Source organism: Sminthopsis crassicaudata, chromosome 6 (genome assembly GCF_048593235.1).
Source record: "Sminthopsis crassicaudata isolate SCR6 chromosome 6, ASM4859323v1, whole genome shotgun sequence".
In the NCBI taxonomy this organism is placed as follows: domain Eukaryota; kingdom Metazoa; phylum Chordata; class Mammalia; order Dasyuromorphia; family Dasyuridae; genus Sminthopsis; species Sminthopsis crassicaudata.
Window position 1 is genome coordinate 113,757,086 of NC_133622.1, and position 22,091 is coordinate 113,779,176.

The window sequence follows — 22,091 nt, forward strand, 5'->3', positions numbered from 1 at the left end:
GCTATAGCTATTTTAATTTGCCCTGGGGCAGTTCTGCTAATTGATTTCCAATGGCAAGTAATGGTAGCAAGGTCTGGCATTCTACCCAGGCTCAGTGGTTTACAATTTGCCTTTTGTAGCAAATCTGCCAAATCACCTGCTTGCAATTAAGACAGGGTAGTCTAAGAGGCTCACAGAAGATTCCCAGGTGCGTGGGAGCTGAAATGCTCTGACTCCTTGCCCCAGCTCTGTGCCCTGGTCTACCTGGGCTTGCCAAACTGTTTCCCTGCCCATTTGAAACAGATCTTTTCTGAAGTTCTTCCAAGATATCTTCTTCTGGGAATATGTTATACTCTAAATATTTGTGGATTCTTTGATTCCAAAATCAGTTTAGAGACCTAATTTGCTGTTAGTTTGAAAGAAGGTCAGAGGAGGTCACAGAAAGTTTTGTCTGCTGCCTGCCATCTTGGGTGGATCAACCCTCAAGAGGGTTTTAAGAAAGCGTGAAATGCTTTGTCAAAACAAAAATGTATCTAGATTCACCTTTCTTTACCACAAAGTAAAGAAATACAACTGTTTTTAGAATAAAATTGATAACTTATTCAGATGAAGAAAGAGCAGGTCTGGTTGTGGGGATTGTAAAAAAGGAGAAAATAGAAGCCAGATATTGAAAGAGAACGAAGTCCTGGATTAGGTTGAGAAATCTGAAGGTAAGAAAAGCATTTACCTAAATCTGAAAAGTTACACAATGGAAAAAAATGAATAGCCTAGTTGAGTGGAGGAATAGCCATAGCTAATAAATTAGCTAGTGAGAAACATTAAAAAACACCACCATCACCAGATTAGTTAGTTAGGGGAGCCTTAAGGAAGTGCCGGAAGGTTAGGATTAAAAAAATCCAGGAGAGGGGAGAAAAAAGTCAACATTGAGAAAAAGACTTGAGTGAATATCAAAGAATATTACTTCACAAAAAGAGTTGTGATTCCATAAGGAAGTATAAACTTTTAATAGACCAACTTAATCTGCTGCTTTATCTTTCCTAAAAGGAGTTGTGCAAAACAGACTAAGAGAGAAAAATAATAGAAGCTGGATGGTTGAGAGAGACAGAAAGTCAGTGAGTGGAAGAAGACTATTTACAAATATACTGAGAGCTGAAATGGCCTTTAAAGAGCATCTAGTCTAATCCTATCGGTTTTCAGATGAGGAAATCTCATATAGGAAATGACAGCTGATATTTGCATCCATGTATTATGATGCTAAAACCAGGATTCTTTCCATTGTACCATAATGCCTTTCTTGACAAAGGCATAATGTAGAAAAAGATCAATAAATCTCTCTCTCTCTCTCTCACACACACACACACACACACAAATCTAAGTTCATATTATCATGTGTGTCACTCATAAAATGAATGACATAGAAATGGCAATAAAGCTTTAATAAAAGTGATAAAAGAGAGGGAAGATGTCATTTATTTATTGTCATTGTTAAACAAGAATTATGTTACTGGAGATCATAAAACATTCTGCCTCTAGAAACTTGGATAGAACATGATAACATTTGAAAAAAATCATAAAATTTTATATTTTGCAAAAGCAACATCACTCTTGGTATCAATATAACTACTGGGATGAGTAATTCTATCCAGAAATGCCCCCAAAACAGTTTGAGTATTTGGGTCTGTTTTTCTCTACTATTCTGGTCCTGGGCATATGATTTAAATTTTCCTCCTTTGAAATGTATTGGCAAAATTTAGTCGATTCTAAATTATTTAAAATCAGGACTTAGTAAATACTGACATTAATTTTAGGATAATTAAATAACTACAATAACTGTTGTTTCTAAAATTATGGCCATATTTTAGAAGACTGCAACCCTGCAAGAGTTTTAATAGGGGCTAGATGATCAACCACTAAAAGTATTTAGATATTGTAGAGGTGAATCATACATCAGGGAGGGAAGTGAGGCCAAATGCCCTTCAAGATTCCTTCTAACGTTAGGTGTCTATGATTTTAAGTTCAGGCTAATTAAAATTATATCCTTAAATATAGCATCAGTGTACAGCTGCAGAGCTTTTAAAAGACAATGAGTACCAATTGTAGTTACAAAAATAAAAAACTTTTATCTGTTCTGGAGGTGTTAAATGGGGCAAGAGAACAAAAGAAGAGATTATCCCCTTTTGTCTGATAACCAAAGAGTCTTTTAATTAATTCATGCATGTGCCCAAATTTCCTCAGATTAGCAGGAGATAATAAATTTCTGACTTGGGAAACATATTACAGATTAATTTACTATTTACACGATAAAGGTCTTCTTACTTTAATAGACAACATTTTACCTTGGTAACAAAATAGAACTTTAACTGCTAATGGAAGAAATTCTTAATCAGTGATCTATGAATAAATTTTAGAAGCTAAGGGTGTGGCAGCAGGAACTTGAATGCATTTTTTAAAAAATATCTTTATTGGGACAACTAGGTGGCACAGTGAATAGAGCACCAGCTCTAAAGTCAGGAGGATCTGAGTTCAAATTTAGTCTCAGACATTTAACACTTCCTAGCCATTCGAACCTAGGCAAGTCACTTAACTTCAATTGCCTCAGGAAAAAAAAAATCTTTATTTTCATGAATTTCTAAATGAAATTTACCATTTTCTTGTTAAAAATATTATTCTGAGGAGAGGTGCATAGAGTACATATGGCCAAAAAGGCTCAAGATATAAAAAGACTATGACTCCCTATATAAATGTATTTCTACCATTCAAACCTTCTGACAGAAACCCTCCATTCTCATTGTTCCTAATCTAATTTCTCACATCTAGACTACTGAAGAAGACTGCTGTAATGACCTTCTTATTACTTAATCTTTCTATGGTATAGTATAGCCTGCAAACCAATTTCAGATTCTTCCTAAATCACTGCTTTCAACAACTGATTATCCTATAGCTTATCAAATCAAATTCAAATTCTTTGGTCTGACATTCAGGGCTGTATGTATGTTAATCCCACCTTGTTCTGGGATTGCTGTGGGATGTTGTGTTAGTCTATGAATCTCATTAAGTCCCATACTCATTCTACCCATTAATTACTACTATCTGAGCATTTGCTTCTACTACTTGATTATCTCATATATGGCCTGGATTCAAAGAAAAAGAAGGAAATGAATCACTTCCATAGCTTCCAACTATTATATATCCTCAGCACTGAGAAAGCCAAGTCACTGACTCAAGGGCTTATTTGCCATCATATTATGAAATTTCATTTTAAAAAATTAAGAAATATATTATGAAAATTATTAAAGTAATATAAATGTCTTATTACATTTCAATCCCTAGATGGACTAGTCAGAATAAATTAATATTGTACTTCATCACGTTTCCCTTTCTTACACTGTTAATCTATATACATTGAAGAAACTGGGGTCAATATTATTTTGTTCTTTATACAAGGAAAATTTCAGTTTACATTTTTTTCCCTTCAGGGTAAATTCTTATGAGGAACCAAACAGTGCAGTACCAGGCCTATTTAACTACCTCCAAGTCAAAAATTACTTCTCTCCCTGGAGGGTCCTCAGAGCCCACTCTTTTTGAAAGCTAAGCAAACAGCTGCAAAGAGTCAATGAAGCAGCCCAGAAGCAATGGGGGCCCACTCTAGAATCTGGGCCTTTGCAAATTAATATAGACATAATGGAATTGTGTTAATACTGTTCAAAACAGGGGATTATTTTAATTTTCAGTGATTTACATCTTTTCCCCCCATAGGATTTTAAACAGCTTTGCTGCAGCCCACTCATTACACTAGAACCATGGTCCCATAAAGGTTTTTGTAAAGTTGCTTAAATGGAATGCTGACATCATCATTACCAGTTTATATATATATATATATATATATATATATATATATATACATATATATATATATATATATATGTATCTTTGAAAAAAATTCATTGCTAGTTCAATTATTAGTCTTACATTATTTCAATAATGCAAGAAAAGCACCATGTTATTTAAAATGTTAACACAGATATCACCTAATTAAGGCTTATAAATTTACTACAACTATGCTCCCACCCTGCTTTCCAAAACTGGGTAGATCTACTCTAATGGAGAAAAGAATGTGTAATAATTTTGCTTTTAAAGAAGTCAATTTGAAAACAGAACCATTAAAGTTTACACTAAACACTGTAGAGACTTAAGAGACAAAATTCTCCTGTTGGAAGTTAGCTACTTAACACTCCATGAAAGTGGTGTTTTTATTGTATATGATGATGGAATTAAAATTGAATCATCTCTTTTTTGTGCTGTTACAAAACTAAAACTTTTTATCATGGAAACACATTCAACAAACAGTAAATTTGACTGAGTTCAACAAATATCATTCATCTGATGTGCTATGCAATTGGGGAATTACAAAATATGGAGAAGACACAGATCCTACCCTCTTTGGAGTGATAGGAGCTAAGATCGATGAAAATATCAGTAAGCTAAATATTAAAACACAAGAGAGCATTGGAGAGTTGCAAAATAAAATTTTCTGTGAGATCCAAAGGAAGTCATTCTCAATATGAGGCAATTACAGATGCAAAAATAAAGTAGCATTTGAGTATGGCCTTAAAGCATGGCTGTTAATTGAGAAAGAAGGTGAAGAGAAAGAGATAGGACATAGAAAGGTACTGGCAAAAACATGGAGATGGAGAAATGCAGTTCATGTTTAGAGGACAGTTTTCTAGTTTGGAAACATATCCAAAATATATGAAGGAGAACAATGAGATAAGACAGGAAAAGAAGGGTAAGGCAATTTGGGAAAGGATCTTAAATTTTACTCGATGAAACAAAAGATAATAAATACTCTTCATAGAGAGCAGTGTTATGACCATATCCAATGAATGATACATGTGTTTATAAGGACAGGAATGGGGAAATGGAAATAAACTGAAGCCCAAAATAGTCAAGTCACTTACTCAAGGTGACACTAGTTATAAATGGAAAAGGCAGGATTTGAATTCCTTCTGATTCCAAATCCAAAATCTTTTAAATTGTAAATTTAGCTATCATCACCACCATCATCATCATCACCACCATCATCATCATCACCACTACCACCAACTTAGAACCAAATGTCTCTCCACTGTTCTTTCTTCCTATACTTTATCTGCAACCAAACTGGAGAGGATGCTTTTATTATCTAACCACCCCTATGTTTACTATCTTTGTGCATTTACAGTCATGGAATCCTCACTTATACCACTGCTACTTTTTCCATGAAGCTACCTTGATCTCCTTAGCTAGAACTGATCTCTCCAATTGACACAGCATTTCCCTTATATACCTCTTAATAACTTTTTTCTTTTCTGTTGCAAATGTATATATTTATTGAATTGAATTTGTTGATAATGTATTTATTGTATTGAATTTCTTAATATCTGTTCATCAGAAATTACTGTCTCTCTCTTCCTTGTTTGCTTTATAGGTTGAAAGATTACTAAAGGAATTTGAATTGTCTTGGAGAAAAATACACAGCTAAAATAACCGGTTTTAGAGTAAGTAATCCCTAAATCAGTTGTGATCTGTTTAAAACATACTATTTAAGTATAAGCAATTTTCTAAAAGAAAATCAAGGGCAATTTCTATGGGGAAAAGTATAAAAGAATATAACATGATAATAATTCTCTGACAGGTTATAAACAACATTATGAAAATCAAGTTGGTTCATTTTTGATTGCCCCAGATTCTAAATCTAGTACCCCCCGTTAGTTTCCAGAAGTACATTAAGAAAGCACTTCATTCCAGAATGATTCCTTGTTAAAGCTATCACTGGGAACATTCAAGTGATTTTAGAAGTGAGGTAGAAGAAAAGAAGGGACTAAACAGATTTTGTAGTATTTAGTGACACTCTTTCTTAAGATCATAGAGTTTGAACTAAAAGAAGCTAGCTAGGGGCAGCTAGGCGGCGCAGTGGATAGAGCACCAGCCCTGAAGTCAGGAGGACCTGAGTTCAAATCTGGTCTCAGACACTTAACAAACTAGCTGTGTGACCCTGGGGGCAAGTCACTTAAGAAGAAAGGGAGTAAGGGAAAAAAGAAGGAAGAAAGGGAGGGAGGACAATAAAAGAAGCTCCTTACTTTATGGATTAAACTGAGACACAATGCAAAGGTACATGCCCAAGCTATATAGGTTAAAAAATGGCAGAGCCAGGATTCTAATTCAGGTCCTGTGATACAAGGACAGCTCTCCCCTTCTTCCAATAAAACATATTATAAAGAGCAGCAAAGACTGCATCTTCAAAACACTATATAGGATCTTCCTCTTGTATTCAATGAGTTGAAGAGAAAAGAAAAAAGGAGTATATTCCTTGTCCCTCAATCATATCCTCTATTATTCTTGGGTCCTCCAATATTAGCTGGCCAAGTGATGATGCACATCAGGTTAACTATTAACCACAATGCAAAATTTAATTAGTACTACATTTGAATAGTCTGATTGGCAGGTAACTCATTCAGTATCTGTCGTTAGTGTGCTCCAAATCCACTTCTGGGGTTCCATCAGTACAAAAATTCTGCAAATATTTACTGCTCCTTTAGGGATAACACTATGAGAGAAAGTTCCCCATCTCTGAGAGTCCAAAGCGATGGCTTTGGACTATGAATCTTGAACTTTTCTAAGTTTGGTATCAAGAAAATTGATTAAAAGTATAAGGTACAATCTCTGAAGCAAGTTGTGATGAGACTCAGTATGTAAAAATATGGAGTTAGTTGCAGTCTCTCTCAGTCTCTTGTTCTTTCTACACATGCACACACAACAAATACGTGCATATGCAACCTGTATGTACTATAACCTGTATTTCTTCCCTCTCAAAAAAAAGAAGTCAAGGCAATGTTGGTTATAAGTGGGGATAGTAGATGGAAGAAGACTTTAAGGAAAAGGAAAAAAGAGTTGGTGAGTGGGAGGGTGGCAACAGGAAGAGAAAAGGAGGATTTTGCACATTCTATTTTCATCTTGAACAAAGGATCTGGCTTCAAAACACTGGAGTACTACAGAGACTTGCTTTCATCTGATGGAAAAAATAGGTGACTAAGGGGCTATGTAGCAGGAATCAGTGGATCGAGAGAGAGAGAGAGAGAGAGAGAGAGAGAGAGAGAGAGAGAGAGAGAGAGAGAGAGAGAGAGAGAGAGTGTGTGTGTGTGTGTGTGTGTGTGTGTGTGTAGCTAGGTGGGGAGGAGGGGAGATGAAGGGGAGCCCTTTATGAAAGGAGTTTTCATAATTAGGATTACACATGACTCTGGAAATAACTGATAATGCTATATTTATGAGTATGTGTTTTATTTTCTTCCTTATTTTAACAAAGCAGAAATCTACAATATACATGTTAAAAGTTAGTTTTGGCATGCTGTAGGGATAGGGATTTTCTTAAGTTTTCTAGTTAGAAGTCAAGTGAGAGAGAAAATCCATACCCTTCTCTCTCTCCCCTGCAATAATTTTTATTTGAGGTTTTTGATTCATGAGAGACTAGTGGATAGAGTTTTAATACCATATCTATTGTCAAGGAGCTAATAGCCCCAGAGAACTAGAAAAGTGACTGTTCACTCCTTTTATCAGTCACACAGCTTTTTTGTATCTTTATACTCTAGAAATAGAGATAAACTTTAAAAGAGATCTCATTTAATGTAGTAATATTTTATGCAAGGCTTTATTAGCCATTTGCTATTCTCTGCACTGCAGGATAGATAACATCTCAGATAACACAAGGATGTGCTAGACTACAATTATACTAGTTTTTAAAATCAAAAGATTTGTGACACTGCTCAGCAAAATTTAATTTGAAGTGAAGTAATCACTAGAGTAGCTAGGTATTGCAATTCATGGAGCACCGAACTAATCAGTATTAATTTAATTAATTGTATTAATTAATAAATTAATCAGAAGGAATAATCTCCATGAGTTCTAATCTAGCCTCAGATGCTTAGATTGTGTGATCCTGGGCAAATCATTTACTTTTCTTTGCCTCAATTCTTCATCTGTAAAATGATCTAAAAAAGGAAATTTTCTTGGCTGAGGAAAACCCAAATGGAATCAGAGTTGGATTTGACTGAAATGACTCAACAATATTATATAGTCTACATCAGCGGTTCTCAAACTACAGCCTGCAGCTGTATTAAACAGGTCTACGTTTATGTGGCTCTCCAGGTTATGACAAATGGACTGAGGGGCCCAGATAGAGTGCGAGGTTTTGTTTTTACTATAGTCCGGCCCTCCCACAGTCTGAGGAACAGTGAACGGGCCCCCTATTTAAAAAGTCTGAGGACCACTGAACCAGCACTCTTATCTAGTCATCCCACAATAACGACATTTTTTTGGTTTAAGTTCCCTTAAAAGGAAGGGAGACTTGTTGCTCCATCACTTTCTTTTTTTTCTAGAAACTCCATCCAATCAGTTAGTCAATTCCCATTGATCCTTCATCTATAAAACAGAACACCCTAGAGTTATAGCCCTCATAATTTCTACAATAGATTCCTAAATTGTCTTCATTCTCACTATACTTCCCCCACTTCACATAGTGTTATGCCATAGTTCTTTTATTGTCCTGACTCAGTTTCCCTAATTATCCTGACTCAGTCCTGCCTTGGTTTCCCTGCTTCTTGGTTCTGCAAAACCTCCCCTCCCTCTTTATCAAAATACATGATAAGGATAAAAGATCTTATGTTTTAAAATATCAGAATGCTTCTCCCCATCCCAAGCTATCAGAATGTCAGATACCATCTTATCAAGATGCCTCTCCCCAAGTCCAGATACCTCCCCCTGATTATGTCATCCCATCGTTCCTGCTCTTAGTACCCTGACTCCACCCCTGCCTCAGTCTACCCTCTGTGTCTGAGCCACGTGAATATATGTTATTGAGAACTTTGATTGTTTGCTGGATTCTTGGAGATGATAGTCTTAGTCCTGAGATCAAACATGGATTCAATTGACCCCAGTATATCTCTCCATTTAATAAATTATTAAATACTCTCTAATCTCTATCTTGTTCAGTTTCTCCAGCATTACAATAGTTGCCAAATTAATCTAAATCTCTGATTCTTCAGTGTAAGCTCTAGCTCAAAAACCTACTGCAGTTCTCTGCTGTCCTGCTTTTCAAACCTAAATTCTAGTCCAGCATTTAATTTCTATTATCAACCAGTTCCAATCTATGTGTCCAGCAACATTCCTTGCTATTCTCTCCATTACAAATGAGGTAGTGCCCTAACAATTCTTACTATTCTTTCCATCCATATTTCCTCTTTGAAAATCTATCTCCTCCTACACTTGTGTCAAGATTCTGCTTAATCCAAGATGATTTCATAGAGGCCTGGAGAAACTTACATGAACTGATCCATTGTATATGGCAACGACAAGATTATACAATGATCAATTCTGATGGATGTGGCTCTTTTCAACAATGAGATGATTCAGGCAGTTCCAATTATCTTGTGATGGAGAGAGCCATCTGCACCCAGAGAGAGGACTGTGGGAACTGAATGTGGATCACAACATAGCATCTTTTTGTTGTTTGCTTGCATATTATTTTCTTTCTTTTTTCTTCCTTTTCAATTTGATTTTTCTTATGCAGCAAGATAATTGTATAAATATATGTGCATATGTTGGATTTAACATATATTTTATCATCTTTAACATATATTGGATTACTTGCCATCTAGGTAAAGGGATGGGGGGAAGGGGAGGAAAAATTGGAACACAAGATTTTACAAGGATTAATGTTGAAAAAATTATCCATGCATATGTTTTGAAAATAAAGAGCTTTAATAAATAAAAAAAAAGATTCTGCATTATGTTTTCTCTGACTCTACCACATACCTACTGAAAAATTAAATACCTCAGTGTTTTTGTATGTTATATAACATGATAACACAAATTTGCTTTTATATTGCCTTAGGCCATTCTATTTCATATTTGCAAAATTGGCCTATGAAAAAATTCTAAAGTACAGGAATATTTTGGGGAGAGGGGTTAGAGAGGAATACTTAAGCAATTTCTATGCTATTACCTATCTTTTAAAAATCCTTCTGATTAAGACATACTACAGCTCTGAAGCTAAGCCACAATTTTATTTCAGTTGTCTTATATAAGTTAAATCGAAAGGCTCGTTAGTAATGGAACAGATTAGAGGGGCATAAGGAATAAGAATAAGCTTGGCTAAAACCATGACTCTCTTTTTGATTCTTGAAAGGTATCTAGGAGAGTTGTTTCCACCTTAAAGAAATTGACCTCAAAAAGGAAAGATTGCTGAAAATGACCTAAGACATTAGAAAAAGGACCAAGAAAAAAATTGTAGAAAAATGTATAACACAGACCAAAAGCAAGCTGATGTCTCATTATGGAGCAGTTGGAAAAAACATCCTTGCTTTTGAAATTCAACACTCAAGAGCTGAGGTTAAACACTCTGGAGTGTTTTTTTTTTTTTTTTGCACAAGATTTTGCTTCAAAGGATCATAGATATAAAGTTAAGGCTGTCATAAAAGTTGAAATTTTTAAAAGCAGAGAAATACACATGTTAGCTAAATATTTCTCTTTAATCTACTTTTTAAAAAGCATGTCTTATTTATTTGAAACTAAAGTTCTAATTATTTAGTAAAGAATTATATATTTTTTATAATTGTGAGAATTCAAAAAGTTGTAGTTATCTTCACTCATAAACAAGTTATAAGGAATGAAGTCACCATTTTAAATGCAGAAAAAAAGTCTGCTTGGATTACAAGTAAGCAGTACTCTTTTTCACATCTTGGTGACAAACATTGACTGACATTAAGGGACTAACCTTAGAAGTCAGAGCTTCAGATGCAGATATTAAGAAATAATTGCTGAAGTACAGAGTAAAATTTCATGGAATATAATATCCTTCCTCATAAGCATATTCCTTTGGAGGGCTCTTATAGGAGATAATACTCTATTTCTTCTTCTGTAAAGAGCTGAAACGCCTGAATAGGTGCACTGGAATCAGACAACCAAGCACTTAAGGCTAATTACTTATTGGACAATACTCTATTAGCATATGCTTGGAAAATGGCTCTTCTCACTATTCTATGCTGGCTCGATCTTTTGGTATATACAGATAATTGTAGGAGGAACTAGGGGATGGAGTAAAACAAGCCAGAGTCACTTTGGAGGAGGACAAGGAGAAGGGAGGTTGGTGGCAAGCGTCATGGAAGTTTGTCTGTCCCCTTCACTTCTCCCCCTAAAGACCAAGGACTTTTGCTTATCCTGACTCTGGATGATTCTGAGGCCTCCAGGGAATTAAGTCGGACTTCACATTCTTTTCCACAATACAGAGTGATCCAAAAAAAGGGCATTAGACTGGAAATCCAGAGATTAATTTTGCCTCTTCTACTAACTTGCTAGGTAACATTGGGTAAATCACTTAACTTTGTTGGAATTTAAATAAGGATAAAAATATTAAATGGTTTTGAGTTTCAAGTGAAATAATGTATTTCCTCAATAGAGCATAAGCTCCTTGAAGACATTACAATTTTATTGACTCAAATCAATTATAGGGCTAATTTGAAATCTATGGATTCTAAGGACTACAAGATTTTTAGGCTGTTGTCCTTCATGTTCATCGAAGACCAAAATGTCGTCTCAATGTTAGGCTCAATGCACAGTGTGTCCAACTATGGCTGACTGGACAAATATGAGCTCATAAAATCTACCATAGATTGGGTACAAATAATCCATACAAACATTTAAATGGAGATGGCTCTAAATTTCTTTTGAGCCATAAGTAAGTTTTGCTCATTGAGCTTAGCATCTTCTTTGATGGACAATCCTGTACCAGTGTTTCCCATGTGCAACAATCATACCAAAGTTCTTCAAAGAGACCTTGATAGTGTCTTTATATCACTTCTTCTAACCTCCTTGTGAGTGCCTGCCTTGTGTGAGATCTCTGTAACAATCTGACTACAAGAGAGTACTTATTAGAATTCTATATGCACTCCAGCTTTAAAAGGATGAGATTTAAAAACTAATTTTCCTGCTCTTTTAGTTTCTATTTAATTTAGCTGCCATTCAAAGTGAAATATAAAATTGCATTTAATTTGCATTGTCATTTAATTTTTCCTATGCAATTGAAGTACATTAGCCACATACTTTCATGGAGGATGTGATTGAGACCTTCAGGGAACTTTACCAACGTAAAAGGTTTTTGAAGGCAGCTTTGTCTAACAAGAGCTAGTTCATCAATTTCCCCATAATAAGCTTTCAACATCTTTTGATACTTCATGATTTCTCTGAGAAAAAACTTTTTTGTTCTAAACTGTAATTTCTATGTTGATGGTGCTTGCCTGGGACACATTTCAGGAAATATCCATTAAGATAAGCAAATATAAAATGCATAGAACTGGATCTTTCCATTAGCTGGAGCCCAAAACAACAAAAACTTTGTTAAATCCCTGTCAGTTGGTTTGGTGACACTGGTGGCTATGAGTAGTTCTGCTGCTTACGGTATACTTTGGGCAGAGGTTCCTTTGAGGATTGTACTCATCTCCTCTAGCTATTCAGGGAAAGGAAAATGTGATGCTCTAAGGGGAAGGTAGCTCCCAAATGGTTCCTGGGGGAAAGACTTTTTTCCCATCTCTTAGTAAATCTCGGTGGAGAACCATCTGTTTACAGAAAGCCCCCACCTAAGTACCATAATATCATAATAACTTGCACACTCAGCATGTTTTATTTTCAAAATGTTTGTTCCTCTCTTTTTTAAATTTCATTTTCACATCAAATGTGAAAAATTATGGGAAGTTTTAAATCATACCTCTTTCACCCCATCCCAATCCTCCATAAAATGGAGGCCTTTCTACATACAGTCAAAGGGATGAGTCAGGATGAGAATCCCGCTGTCTGCATCTTTTGGATATAGCTTTGCTATTTCTGACCAATATTTAATCAAATTTATAAGAAAGGAATTTTATATTATCATATAGCATTATAGGAAAGATCACTGTGCTCAAGTAAACCTCAGAATGTTTTTTTCAGTCTTCCAATGCCAAAAGCACAATGAACTTGATGCTTCTCTGAGCTAGTTCATAAAAATGAAAGAAGTCTTATAAGAAACTCCTACTTTTCAATATTAATTTTTGTTCTTACTTTCTCTTGATGATTGTTTGTTTCATTCCTATGAAAATGGTTCAAAAGATATTATTTTTCATCATCTTTATTTTTTCTTTACAAAAATAAAGGATACTCTACTACATTTTAAACTTTTGAAACAGTATATTCTTAGATAAGTTTAATTAATTTCTTCCTTTCCATTTTCTTGATTACTTCCTATTTTTATTGACTAATTTTTTTTTTACAGTATCTTAGAGTGAAGGTCAGTCCTATTTATATCTAAATCAAAGATATCTTTGTTAAGGAGAAAGAATGGTATAGTGAGAAGTGCTGAAAGCATGAGTTTGGCTCATACTTCCATGACAGGTTCTAACTTTTCTTTAGTTTCTTATTCTATAAAGTGAAGATATTTGACTAGATAACATCTATGATTCTTTGATTTCTAGAGCCTCTCTAACAAAAAAGTTTATCATTCAACCTTTGTTTGAAGACCTCCAATGAGAGGGAATCCATTTTTTTTTTAATTAAAGCTTTTTATTTTTCAAAACATATGCATGGACAATTCTTTAACTTTAGCCCTCGCAAAACCTTATGTTCTAATCCCCTCTATTCCATCATGCTCTCCCCTAGATGGCAAGTATTCCAATATATGTTAAATATGGTAGAAACATATGTTAAATCCAATATATGCATACATATTTGTACAATTATCGTGCCGCACAAGAAAAAGAGAAGCAAAATAAAATGCAAACAACAACAAAAAGAGTGAAAATGCTATTTTGTGAACCACACTTAGTTCCCATAGTCCTCTCTCTCGGTATAAATGTTCATCCCTGAACAATTGGAACTGGTTTGAATCATCTCATTGTTGAAGAGAGGCACGTACATCAGAATTGATCCTCGTATAATCTTATTGCCATGTACAAAGATCTCCTGGTTCTGCTCATTTCACTTAGTATCAGTTCATTCAAGTCTCTCCAAGTCTCTCTAAAATCATCCATTCCTTACAGAACAATAATATTCCATAACATTCATATACCATAATTTATTTAACCATTCTCCAATTGATGGTCATCCATTCAGTTGAGGGAATCCATTTTCTTCTGAGGTAGCCCATTCTATTTCTGAATCAATCTAAGTGTTAAGAAGTTGTATTTCCCTTTTAAAAATCTTTTCCCAACTTTTATCTGTTCTCCAGTTCTACTTTCTTATGACAAGTCAAACAAGTTTAAACTGTCTTCCACATAATATATCTTAAGATACTTAAAAATAGCTATCATACTATCCATAAGTCCCTTCTCAAGTGATTTTTGCAATTCAGAACATTTTTTTCTCAAAAGGAGACTTCTTTAGTGCAGCGGAAATCTCATTAAGTGTGTTGGTATGGACTCAGAGATTTCCTTCAGAGCATTAGAGTAATTTCAGATACAGAACTACCTCACACATGCATCTTCAAGTGAAACCCTTTCCATTTTGCAGGAAATCATTAATTAGATGGAAGGACAGATATACTTCAGGTGTGATTTTCCACTGATTTTTGTTACATACTATTTTTACTTGGCTTGTGAAGGGAACAGTTGCAAAGGAAGAGCAAAGCACTGAAGCCTACACAGTTGGCCAGAGTGCCACAGTAGTGGGCAAAGCAAACTGCTTCCACATAGTACACCACTGGCTTCAGTTAAAAAAAAAAAAAAAAAAAGAAAGAAAAAAGAAAGCATATAACAGAACATTCTGTTCTGTCTCAAACATATGCAAAACTAGAACTTCAGTCAGTCTAATAAAAAGCTTCTTTATTCAAATAAACATATGTTTACTCTGTCCAGTGGAAAGGGCTGACTTCAGGAGATAAGATTAACATCTTACTTCAACATTACTAGGAGTGAGCCCGATTTATGTCTATATCCTAATAGTTAGGTTCTATGTTAGAATTAAATAAGGTACTCACAGGATGCTCCAGTTAATAAAAGGACCATGTAAAAAGATATTCATTAAGAATATTCCAGCACTTTGTTTGGATAGGCATCTCTTTAAGAAAATATGTCTGGGGGCAGCTTGGTGACACAGTAGATAGAGCACCAGCCCTGAAGAACCTGAGTTGAAATCTGGCCTTAGACTTCCTAACTGTGTGACCCTGGGCAAGTCACTTAACCCCAATTGTCTCAGCAAAAATATATACGTGTGTGTGTGTGTGTGTGTGTGTGTGTGTGTGTGTGTGGTCAGAAGGACAGCATATAGTGACTGATATGATAGTGAAACAATTTCCAAATGTGAAGGATCCTGACTTTCTTATTGACGAGTCTTTGTGATGCCCTTAGGTGACTACAGAATCACATCAAGTATGGCATGGCCAAAGGCTATAGCAGTAGTCTTGGGTACAGGGAGATTTAGTTCTGTAGGTTAATCAAGTCTTAGGGACAGGTTAGGGGAAAATTAGCCTAATTTATGCTTTATAAAGATGGAAGAAATTCTGTTTAATTTTGGTTCCTTCAAAACCATTATGTTGACTGATGGCCATGACATTTGGAACAACATATACAAAGACCAGATTCCCATGTCATTCTTTGATATGTGACATTCACTCACTATATATCTATGAATCAATCTAATAGAATCCATGTTACTATATACTACTACCTAAAAATCTAAATCAAAATATCTGTTCCATAGAGATATGATTAGAATTTATGTCTATAAATTATATCTTTAAATGCATAATATACTTATAAGGCATTGATCCCCCACATCCCCAGCACTTTTTAAAGAGTTTCCAACATTAAAACTGCCAGCAACATCATGTATGAATTTAAAATATGATGAAAGTGTATGTCAATTATCCACTTAAAACATACCCAAGCAAGTTGCTCACCTCTTTATTTATTTTTTTGCTGAGGCAATTGGGGTTAACTGACTTACCCAGGGTCACATAGCTAAGAAGTGTTAAGTGTCTGAGGTCACATTTGAACTCAATGACTTCAGGGTTGTTGCTCTATCCATTGTACCAACTAGTTGCCCTTTGGTCAACTCTTTAAATAGAGAAACACAACTGTAGTCTGTCTTTGTACTCACTCCCAGTTGGTGGTGGGTGGCAAATAGCTGAATACTACTTGTGTAGCTTTTTCTTTTAGAAACTGAATGTGTGATGGCATAGCTATTATCAGGAATAAAAGTAAATACTTGTGCTAAGGTCATCTTACCTAATGCTTCCTGATTTCATCTAGGTAGAATACTTCTTCTAAAGACTTCTTGACTCAGGTAAGCCTTGTAGGAGCAAGAAATACAGTGTCCTTAACTTTTTAAAGAGTTTAATGCAAAAGTATTCCAGTAAAGAATATATTCTGGTGCCAAGCTATTGAAAGATCTAATTCCACATATCAGTTTCAGGTTTCATTCACTCAGGTTTGCAAGCTATGTATTAATCTAGACTCTCATGTCACATATCCAATCAATAGAATCTTGTCAATTGTAATTCAACATTCCTCCTTCTCTACTTTCACAGTCATAATTCTAATTCAGATCCTCCTGACCTCTCATCTGGATAACTGCAAAAGATTCTTATTTGGACTTCTCTATCTTAAGCTTTTTTCTACTCTATTCTGCCTTCCATACAATGTACAAAATGAGCTCAGTTGTTAAGTCATATCTAATTCTACCATTTAAGAGTTTTCTTAGCAAAGATACTAGACTAGTTTGCCATTTCTTTCTCTAACTCATTTTATAGATGAGGAAACTAAACATTCTTCCTGTTATAATTCTAATTCAGATCCTCTTGACCTCTCAACCTGGATAACTGCAAAAGACTTATTTGGACTTTTCCACCTCAAATTTCTTCATACTCTACTCTGCTTTCCATACAATGTACAAAAGGAGTTTAGTTGTTTAAATCATATCTAATTCTACCATTTAGGAATTTTCTTGGCAAAGATACTAGCTTGCCATTTTTTTCTCTAACTCATTTTACAGATGAAAAAACTGATAGTTAAGTGATTTTAAAGCCCACATTTAATAAGTGTTTGAGGCTTGGATTTTAATTCAGGTTTTCCTGACTTCAGGCCAAGTAGATTTAAAGCATAGTCCTCCCCATTTCATCTTTCCTACTCTTAATAAACTACAATTGTTTGCTCTTACCTCTAGGAACCAACTTAAATCCTGTTTGACATATAATGCTCTTCACAACTCATGCCCTTCCTATATTTTACATTTTCACATGCTCCCTTCTACGCACCATCTACTTGGTATTCCTGCATTTGCGCAGGTTGTGCCCTTTATCTAGATTTCAATCCCTCTTGCTTTTGGATATCCACAACTTCCTTCAAGACTTAGCTCAAGCTTCACTTTCTCTAAGAAAGCTTTCTTTCTTGCCTCAATTATTAGTATATCCTTAAACACTTCTTATATTTATTTTGCATGTTATCCATAGGTACATGTTATCTCCTTGTTAAAATGTCAAGTATTTAACAGCAGTAACAATTTCATTTTTGTCTTTGTCTCCCATGCTCAGCATAGTCAATGTTCTCAGATGACATTATGTGAATGGCATTAAATCCAATAATACTGCAGAGACTCTGGGATTAAATGTGTAATAATTCAAAGGAATTTGGTCTCTCCATCTACACAAGAAAACACAAGTGGATGAAGAATGGTTTATTGTCCAGAATTCAATATATATGGAATAGATGTTATAAATGAACAACAAATTGGGCACAACTACTTTCAAACTGTGGAGGGCCTTGGGGTCAGTCAGAGTCAGGATAAATTAAAATCCTTGGTCTTTAGGGGGAGAATCCTTCACTTCTCCATTTCACATTTCACAATTGTATAAATATGTATGCAATATTGGATTTAACATATATTTCTACCATGTTTAACATATTTTGGACTACTTGCCATCTAGGGGAGGAGTGGGGGAGAAAGGGGAGAAACTGGAACACAAGATTTTGCAAGAGCTAATATTGCAGAATTATCTATTCATATGTTTTGAAAAATAAAAAGTTTTAATAAAAAGTAAAAAAAAAAAAAAAAAACAACCTACTTTCACTAAATAACTGAATTCTTTTAATGACTTCCCACAAAAGCAAAGACCTATCCCCTCAATGATTCTATCATTATTATCAAGTTCAACGGTTTACTAATGAATTGCAGCAAAAGAAATCCTACTTCCTCCAAAGTATTAAAAGTGATTGTCATATAGACTGGAAATGGCAAAGTGAATGGCATAAAAAGGTCTAAACAAGCTATGCATATACCCTGCTATGAATTCTAGAGCACAAGGATGAAAAAATGTCATTAAGGAATGTTATGGTAAGAAGAGAATGTGAGCAGGACATGTGGTAAGGATGAGACATAACAGATAGCTGGAATGACAGCTGGTAACCTTTTAAGATTAGGCAAAATCAAAGAATGTGAAATCTCATGGATGAATTTATGGGAAGAAGATTGACAAAAGCACAGAATAGGCTGGCAAGAATGGGTTGCAATGTCACTCTTGAATGCAACTCTTAAAACAATGAATTTCATTGTTTTGATAAAAAACAAACAAACAAACAAACAAAACTTCATTTCTAAATATATTTCCTCTGTTCAAAGTAAAGAGGATCCTTATTTTCCTGATCATTTAGTTTTGCCTTCCCAAGTTAGGGGAAACAGATGACATAGAAACAGTATAAAAATATATAATTAGAGATAATTAAGATTGTAAATAATACTTCTAGGGGAAAAAAAAAGGTAAAGGGAATTAGGAAATTTATTAGGAATACTTCAGTGTGACTTGAAAATGATGATCTTACATGATCAAGATTAGAATTTGACTTAAAGATTGTGATCCTTAACATTTTTCCAGTAAAAAAGATTTTATACCATGATGGAAAAAGGCTAATTTGACTATATATCAGACAACATGAAGAAAATTTCTTTATTTCATCACTTTGTTCCAATATTTTAGTAAGATCTGTTAGGATATATAATTTGAATTCAGAATTAGGAATTGGGCATGTGCTCAAAAACCAATGAAATCTGCTTACTTCCTAGTTCTGAAAGCAGCTGTCATATAATCCAGTCTAAAAATTACCAACTTTCTTCCCTCCTTTTGGACTAGATTTTACATATTCCATAGAGAGGCCAGGGGGAAGGAGGGAAAATGGGCAGAAGGAAAGAAGAATATTACTGCTCTTGGTAGAAGCCCTAAGCTTCCAAGAAAAACTTGTTTTGAGTCCTTGTCCCAACACAAATTAGATGTGTCACCTTGGATTAATCACTTTATCAGTTCAGTTTCCTCTTCTAGAAAAAGATACTTGTCTTTTCTATTGCCATCAAAGGAATGTTGAAAGAAAACTTTAAATATCTTAAATGTCGTGTGTGTGTGTGTGTGTGTGTGTGTGTGTGTGTGACTTCCTGTTGTCAAAAAATAATTTGGTAGATGCTACAACCAGGGTCTTTGATAACTGAGTTCCAGCAAGACTCATATGACTTTGACAATTTTTTACTTTATTCCCAATTGCAAAAACATCTAGCATTCAGGTATGTTTTACAGAAAAAACAATTCTACATTGTTTCATTCCATTCATTAACAGAAGAAGAAATACTTGGAAGTAAATTTTATTGGTGTTTAAAAAAAAATAAAAGACAATGATGAGTTTTGATTAAACATATTTTAGTGCTCTAATAGTTTGAGAAATATTTTACAGAGTCTAATATTTTAATTGCTAATCTTTATAAAAATTAAGTCTCTTAAAAAGCCCTCTATTAATCATTTCATATTGATGAATTCAATTCAATAAGCATTATTAAATACTTAATATGTGCAAAATGCTATATAAAAACAAACAAATAAACCCTTAAGTCTAATTATAAATAATGCGAAATAACATCATTTTTTTTTACTTGCTAAAATAATATTTACTTTTTTCCTATTACTATTGGAACATAACATGAAGTTGAACATAAAAGACAGGGCTATTGGCTTTGGCATGTTTTTTCTATTAAACTTCAAATTCCTATATTTTTTCAACTGCCATAGCAAGAAAGGTGTTACCACAGACATCCTCAGAAAAGGATGTTGAGTTATGTGCCTAGCTGTTTCCATTTGTCAACAATAGATAACTTATATATTGCTTTAAGTTTTGCTAAATGCTTTAAAAAGATTACCTCATTTTCACAACAAACTTATAAGACAAGAGTTAATAGTATCTTCATTTTACAGACTATGAAATGGAGCTAGAGAGGTTAAGCATCTTACTCAGTCACAATGACAGGAATATCAATCCTCAATTTCAGAAATATCTATTATAAGACATTGAAAAGCATCTTTTTATGTTGAATTTCCTTCTAAGTCTATAATGAAATTCCTAAAAGCAAATTAAAACTTCAGATCTTTCTTTTTAACATTTAGCCATTTAAAATATTCAAATTAACTTGATCTAAAAGCAAATTTCTGAATAAATACAATTGCAAATATTTTTTCATTCATTTTTTCCTATCTTCTAAAACAGTAAGATTCTTTTCTAACTACAATGGAGGAAAAAGGTCATTACTTTCTCTGTAACATGGAATTTGGAAGATTTTCCAATTTAAGGCCCAAGATGTTATGTATTTTAAAGAATATCAACATGTTGTTTTAAGGCATATGTAAACAAGTTGAACAAAGTATCTCATAGGCATGCAAAAAATAATAGAAAATATATTTGTGATCTAATTTGGAGTCTAGATATTAATTAATTTTTTTCATGTATTTCTAATTGCCAATTTACTTCCTTCCCTACCAAAAAAATCCTCTAACTGTATGAAAATGTATGAAATATTAATAAAGAAAGGAAAAGCAGTCGAATTGTGAAAGCAAAAGACTAGCATTTGCTCCCACTAATGCTAAACTTTATCAGTCTCTAGCACTCTAAGGTTACTTAAGTCACAGATGAGACAAGTCTCATATAACTTTCCCAAGCTTGTTGTTCCCTGTCTCTCAAGCTGACTGTGTTAGAGGGAAAGGAAAGTAAGAGAGTCAGATTAGACCATTTCATGACAGAACAGTGTTGAGGAATTGGATTCTGTGGATGCCCTGCTCTAGTTTATAGCTTTTGTGTTCCCTCATATTGTAGATAACCTTGTTGCAGAGCAGCTATAAGTTATCCCAAGTCTTAGAGAGCACAAAAAAGCTAGGAAATGATCATTCATGTCATAAAACAAATGATTGCTGTGCCCACAATAACATCATCTAAATCCTTCACCATTTGGGAGAATTTACCTATGCCAAAGAATATGTGGCACTTACAGGGTCACAGGACTCCACAGAAAGAAACAAATATTTGGAGTGACTGAACACTTATAGAGAAATAAAGAAATGCATGCATTATTTCACACATATGATAAAAATTCTAAAATTATAGTTCATGTTTAAGATAGCTATTGAGAGCTCAGAAGGACACTAATAGGATTTTTATCAGGTTTCCACTAAAATCAACATCAAGTAGAGACTTTCAGAAAAAGAATAAATATCTTAAATATTACTAGAAAAAAGAAATGATCATTATTTTTAGGCCCTGGATAACAGGCCATCCCCAACCCCTTCCCATGTTGGGCCCTGGATAGCTGGCCATATAACCCCCTCCCTTTTTTCATTTGTGCAATTAGACTTGGGAAAGTTGAGTTTAAGAAGAAAACTTTAAACCTTGAGACTCCAATTTCCCTTCACATACTACTGTAATACAATGAAGGATAGGAAAGAAAAACAGTATCCAGGTGCTTGCCTTTCTGACTTCATCCCTGTCCAAAAACTACCCTGGGAATAGAATTATTGTCAAGGACAAAGACACCACATTATGTTATTTAGCCTTCCTCCCTTGTCTCGACAAGGCCTGAGTCACAAGCTTCAGGGTGTTAATTCTAAGTTAACTCCTCTCTCTTTGCTCTCTCTTTGAAGTAAAGACAACAATAGCTGCAAAAACTAATGGCATTCTTGGTTTCTGAATTCTGCTTGCAAATTTTATATAAACTCTGTGCCTCAGTTTCTCTATACCAAATGCTTTGGAAGCATA

General features: G+C 34.4%; 1 protein-coding gene across 8 annotated transcripts in view; it reads right to left on the reverse strand.

The window, feature by feature from the left end:
• The window catches only part of ANK2 (ankyrin 2), a 325,566-nt gene that overhangs the window by 183,344 nt on the left and 120,131 nt on the right, over positions 1-22,091 (reverse strand). The gene's annotated exons all lie outside the window — the stretch shown is intronic.